This window comes from Meles meles, chromosome 15, assembly GCF_922984935.1.
Source record: "Meles meles chromosome 15, mMelMel3.1 paternal haplotype, whole genome shotgun sequence".
Taxonomy (NCBI): domain Eukaryota; kingdom Metazoa; phylum Chordata; class Mammalia; order Carnivora; family Mustelidae; genus Meles; species Meles meles.
The window spans coordinates 3,766,267-3,773,088 of NC_060080.1; positions in this window are offsets into that span (position 1 = coordinate 3,766,267).

Consider the following 6,822-nt stretch of genomic DNA (forward strand, 5'->3'; position numbering starts at 1 on the left):
GCCTCCTCTTACAGGAAACGTCCCAGAACAGATTGCACTTCTTTCTTTCTTTCTTTTTTTTTTTTTTAATTTTATTTATTTATTTTTATTTATTTATTTGACAGACAGAGATCGTAAGTAGGCAGAGATACAAGCAGAGAGAGAGGGGAAAGCAGGCTCCCTGCTGAGCAGAGAGCCCGATGCAGGGCTCGATCCCAGGTCCCCGAGATCATGACCTGAGACCAAGGCAGGAGACTTAATCCACTGAGCCACCTAGACGCCCCCAGATTCCATTTCTTAAAGCACTGCTTAGACCTTCTTGAGCATAAGAGGGAGCAGTTGTCAAAGAGCCCGGTAGTCACAGAGTAGCTTGGGCGTTCATCCCTCCATGTGGCTGGAGTCACAGTGTGAGAGAGATTCAAGCCAAACTGAGGCAGAGTCTTAGGGTGGGATCACCAGAAACCCAGAAGTCTTATCAGGGACAGGAGTGTGTCCCCAGCATTCGTAGAGTGAAGCCCTAACCCTCAGTGACTGTATCTGGAGAAGGGGCCTTGACGGGGATAATGGGTTAAATGGCATCACAGTGGAGGTGCCTAATCTTACGGGACTGGTTTCCTTATAAGAAGAGACTCCAGAGCTTTCTTTCTGTCCACACACACACACACACACACACACACACACACACGAGAGGCCATAATGTGCGGACACAGTGAGAAGGTGAACAAGAGAGATCTCACCAGAAACCAGCCCTCCCAGCACCCCCACCTTGGACTTCCAGGCTTCCGAATGTGAAAAATAGGTTTCTGTTCCTCTGGGTGCTCAGTCTGTGATGTTTCACTCCAGCCACCCACGTTGCTCCCCGGAGGAGAAATGGGTGTTGACTTAGCACTGGGCTCCATCACATGTGAGAGTATTAGGTAAATCGGTGAAAGGAGCCCAAAACGGTTGTTTGCAGTGAAGTAAGTGGATTGCCTGAAAACAGGAACCTGCAGAGAAGTGAAAAGTAGCTTTCTCTGTGGTGACTGATAAGAAAGAGGGAGGGAGCTCATCAGACACCACCTCCCAACCAAGTCTCCGTTGGCGAGTAGAGGAGCAATGCTGAGTCACAGAATGACCAAGTTCTGAGAGCCATGGTCCTCAAACGGTCTCACTCAGACTCCACAGCTCAGTGAGGCTGGGTGACTGTCTCCCCAGCTATACACAATAAGATGGAAAGTTGTGTAAAGAGCTTTCCTCAAGCTCACCATGTTAGCACATCGGGAGCCTGGTTCTACAAGAGCACCTGCTTCGATGACTTGAGGGAACGGCCCAGAGACTCTAATTCTGACCCAATCTGCAACCAGTGGCTAGTGAAAGCCTAAAAGAATCCAACTACTTTTGTGTCCTTTCTTACAATTTTCAGATACGACCTATTTTATATATTGGTAAAATAAAGGTCAAAGAGGTAAATAAGGTCTAGTGTCCCAAGATCATGCTGGCCATTGAGCCTTGCCATTGGGATTCAAATGTTGTGTTGACTTCCTTCAAAAGTCTTTCCCTTTCTACTGCATCTCTCAGCCAACTGTTTTATGAGAATTCTCCAAAATGCTGGAAACACTTGCTATAAAAGTAAGAAGTTAAAAAAAAAAGAGGTTTATTTTTGAGGAGGAAATCATGAGCGATTCATGGATGAGCTTCGACACCTGAGACAAGTAACAAAGAACAGAAACCAACAACAACACAAATGGGGACCAGTGAGTATTCCTCAATGCATTATTTCACAAATTCAAGAGAATGATCCATAAGTTCTCTTCTCCAGAGCCTTGTGAACACATAGGTAATCCCTTTTGTTAACTGACTACATTTTAGAACAAATTCGTATCAAATATACTCTTCTTGAGATATCACAAGATTTAAGTAACATATTTCTCAACCAAGCCCTGCTTATGTTGCCCAGAACCATGATTCTCACTAATCACACAGGAAAGGAAAAGTTCTCCCCATATTCAAAGAGAAAACAAATCCCTTTCACCTTTACTAATAATGCGCAACAATACAGAATCTAATTGGAGTATTTTACATCTTTTCTATTAAGGAGATCTGTATTTAAAGCTGGGCTTTTAGGGACACCTGAGTGGCTCAGTTGGTCGAGCCTCTGCTTTCGGCTCAGGTCATGATCTCAGGGTCCCAGGGTCCAGCCTCATGTTCAGCTCCCCACTCAGTGGTGAGTCTGCCTCCCCTTCTCCATCTGCCTCTCTCCAGCTCGTGCTCTCTCTTGCTCTCTCACGTGCTCACTCTCAAATAAACAAATAAATGAATAAAATCTAAAAAAAAAAATAAATAAAGCTGGGCTTTTAGCTCCTCAATGGAAGAGCCAACTTTTTATTTAAATATTCAAACGTAGTTCTCTGTATAACATAATCCATCTTACTTTGGGTCCTGGAAAACAACCCTTAATTTTGTAAAGTTCACTAGTATTTGACCTACGACAAGACCCAGAAATGCTCCTGGGCTCAGTTTTTCGGGTGAAGGTATAGAAAGTGTCTGTTTAAATAATAACAAAGGCTTGGTGCTTTGGGGAGGACATAGGATGTGCTACTTGGCACTTTGGGAATTAGTTGATCCCCAGCCATGTAGTGATCGGCACATGCTACTTGGCTCTCACTCTGTGTTTGACAACTCCTTAGAGAATCAAAAATGAGAGATAATGAAAGAAAACCTATCACGATGGTCACAAAACCACTTAACTCAGTTACAGTCTGGCACGTGGTTCAACGCATTTTTGTTGATGATGCAATTTCCTAAAATAAGCGAGAGAGCCCAAATGTATAGAGCTGGGAAAATTTAAAATGATCTGTGGCTCCCACTCCTTGCTTTCTAGCCTCTGTGGTTCGTCCCATGTCATAATGCAAGGATGCATTGTAACCATTGTCCATTGCTTGGAAGCAGGGGCTGGCAAAACATTTTCTATCAAGTGCCAGGTAGTCAGTAGTTTTCATTTTGCAAGTCACAAAGACTTTGTTGAAAACAGACACACTCAATACTCAAACCAGTGGCCAGGGTTGCAGTCCTATAAAGCTTTGGTCAGAAAACAGGCCCTGGAATGGCCTTGGTCTGCAGTCTTCAGGGTGCTGAGCTGGGACCTCCAAGATAAAGCCTGTTCTCTGCTTTACTCCCCCGTGTGCCCAACCTCCAAGCAATGGCGTTTCCCTGAAGGATGCACACCCTTGCTCCCTTCTCACACATTATTCTACCTACTGTGCCCCTTGAGAACGCCAGTCACTGTCAGAAATGGCGCCACTCTCAAGCCACGCCTCTACTGATTGTGTGCAAGTCGCCTTCAAAGTCAAAGCCTGGGTGGAGGGGGTGGTTGCCTCAAATTGCTTAGCCCGACCTTATTTCCACAGGCTGCCCTTTAAACTGTCTTTGTTTGGCTTCAGAGGAAGCATTTAGGGGGGAAAAAAGTGGCAAGTGATGGTTTGTGAAAATCAGTGGACAGCCCTGAGAATTCCCTGACATCAAAAATGGGCTTTTGCAGAAACAAAGAAGGCTTGTTTGCTTTAACTAGTGAATATCTTTCCCTGAAGCGTTCGTCTACTGCTTTCCCTCAAATACCCCATGACTTGCCTTCCTTGTGCAAAACTGTTTCTCAAAAGACCCAGGAGGGATCATGGAAGTGGCCCACTTGCATCGTGTGCTTGGATGCAGACAGGAGCCCTTCGATGGAAGGAAAACCCAGCTCACTCTCACCCAAACATCACCCAAGCATGAAACCTCTCCTTGAAGCTAATTTGAACAAATTTAGACACACTGGTTCTGTTACGGAAGGCCGGTGGGAAGCCCCATGGTAGATCACTCCCCAATAGCTATGCACCAAAGAGCAACAATTTCTGTTTTCTCAAGGTCATTGGTGGACTCTTGCAGCTATTGTCAGCAGCTCTGAAAACTTCATCTCCGCCAGTCAGGATCAAGTCTGGTGGTGGTGCAGTCACTGCCCGGAGGAGAGGACATCGCTTGACACTACACAGCCCTGGGTCTGGACGACCACGAGTCCTCACGTGCATGTGTGCATGTGATGTGGGTTCCTGCATTTCCCTGGTTTCTGTGTAATTTGGGGCTGCCTGGAAGCCAACAGGAGCTTAGAGGCCTTGTGTCCCTGGTGGCAAAGCTTTACCTTTCACACTCTGAGCCTTGCTGTCTTGGTAAAACCAATCCATATTCTACAGAAACTATATGGCAAAGGTCAAAGAAATGCCTTGTAAAGTAGACCTGCAGCCCCTCTCCTGGTGTTTCTAGGAGAATAAGGCTGGTGTGAGATGAACAAGGGCCTTTAAATTCAATGTCAAATCTCAAAATTCCTTGAATGTGCCCAGAGCTGATTTGAGCACACTGCAGCCCTGAATTAAACTTTCTCAGCACAAGGTACTGTACCTTCTTTGCAGTTATGTCAATCCGTGCCTTGGACAGGTCATGGATAAGGTGCAGGCAGAGACGTGTTATCTTATAAAGAGAGAACTATTTTCCAAACCACACACAGACCAAAATGCTCATGAGCCGATTTTGTTATAACGTTCCCCTCAAAGAGTGTATTTTTCTCAGAGTCTTGTTTTATTTGTAAATTTGAAAGACCTGCTTCTTTCCATTGACAAGTTTCCACCCACTCACTTGTGTCCCTGCACGACTGTCCAAGTTACAGGATTCTTTATTCTTTGCCAGCAGAAATGGAACACGTGTCTTCACGTCCCTGCTGCAGCCTCAAACAGGTTCTAGATGGAAAGCCTGATGGACAGAATTTTGCTTTACACCACAGAGAGTGAGCACATCCATACACCCCACAAAGGCAATAATATAATGTAGAGGTTCTCTCCAAAGTCTCAGTCTTTTTTTTTTTTTATTCTGAGGTATTTATTTATTTATTTACTTATTTTTTCACTGAAATATAGTTGACCCACATTGTTGTATTTGTTTTATCCCGGATGTTTTAAGGAACTCGTCTAAGAGTTCACTAGTTACCACTACCCTCAGTCTCCATCTAAAAATGCCTCTGCCCTCGACTGAAAACCCAGCCTTTTTTTGAAGCAAGATTCCAATGGGTGCCACAATCCCACTCAGACCCGTTAATGAGAGGACAGACTCTCATCTCTCCCAGAGATGATCGGGGAACAAAAATGCAACCACTCAGTAGGCGTCTGTCTTTGTCTTCTTCCTGTTTCGTGAACATTCCGTGCCTAAGACCAGACCTCCAGAAACCATAGTCAAGCAGGGTGTAATTGTGATGAAACAGATCCTCGGTGTTTGACCTGCTTCAAAGGCCAGGCTTGGTGGAAACGGGAAGACGGTGCCCGCAGCTCTGACCAGAGAGAGACGGCTTTCAGACCAGCTCTGAACACCGAATGCCTCCAGCTGTGAGGTCCCTTTTTGTCTTTGGCTAATCTGTTTGCAGGTTTTTGTTTTCTTCCATTTTTTAATTTTAAACACCTGTTTTATAAACACTCGTGTGTGGAGGGATGGGCAGCCTGGTCGATGGAAGGGAAGCGAGTTCTTCCTTCTTACCCTGACCCTTCCCCCACCTGCTCGTTTCCATCTGCTCTTTGCAAGCTGGCTGTTTGGATGTGACGGGCTGTATGATCACACCACCTTCCTCCATAATAGGACCGTGTTTTACACGCGGCCACTGCCTGGCAGGTGGCAATTAGGTCAAGTTGGAAGAGGGGGCAAGGTGAGCAACTTGCAAATAATGTGAGAAAAGTCTCTGCTGTCACGGTGCTCTAAAGAGACGCTGTGGCTTGAGACGCAGCCGCCTTTGAAGCGTGCTCCACAGAGGCTGGGGAGAGATTTTTACATTACGGAGGCACGTGTTCCACAATACCACCGGGGCCGGCAGCTGATTTGTGCCTCGTGGTCCAGGAGCAGTTCTTTTCATTGCTTTTGTATGACTCTGCATGTTGTGGCATAAGTCAGGGAACGCATGTCTGCATAAATTATGCATGTATGAGGTTACTCACGGGCTAGTCAGGGGGCTCCTGGAGGGATCTGGGCGCTTTTGTGGGGCCAGGGAGGGAGGAGGGGATGCGGGGTCTCTGGGCATCCGGGAACAGGAGCGCGTGTAATGAGAACACGTGCGGAGGTGGGGAAGGAGCTCGGGGGAAAGTGGGAATCCCACCAGGCTAGAAGGCTGACCTGAGCTGAGACATTGTATCTTCGCCTTTCCTGTTCCTCCCGTCTAGGCTCACATCCCCAGGTCCTCCAGGGAGCGCTTGACTTGCCCACCCCTGTCCTCCCCTGCAACCCCTGCCCCTCACTGCTGTTGGCACCCACCTGGGGATGGAGAATCGGGCACATACTGATCTCCCTCATAGACATGCCTTTACTAAGACGTGTGCCCAGGGGCACCTGGGTGGCTCAGTCCTTGGGTGTCTGCCTTGGCTTCGGTCATGATCCTGGGGTCCTGGGATCGAGCCTCGCAGCAGGCTCCCTGCTCAATGGGAATCCCGCTTCTCTCTCTCCCACTCCCCTGCCAGTGTTCTCTCTCTCTGTCAAATAAATAAATAAAATCTTTAAAAAAATAAAAAATAAGGCACGTGCCAGTTTTGTCGGGGAAGCTTTAAATTTAAGTTTCGGTGGGTGATAGGAAAAGAGCCGAAGACACCCCCAGTGGATGTCCCCCAGTGCACAACTCCGCGCTGGCATTGTCTGGAGCCACAACGGGACGTGAAACCCCGTGTGGGAGGGAGGCACTAACAAATGTGGGTGATAGTGCAAGTCCAAAAAGCCACCATGCAGAGGAAGCTGAGGAGGATGGCTGACCACAACTTCGGCATCCTGGGTGTCTATTAAAAATCCCAAACCGTGTGTGATAAATAC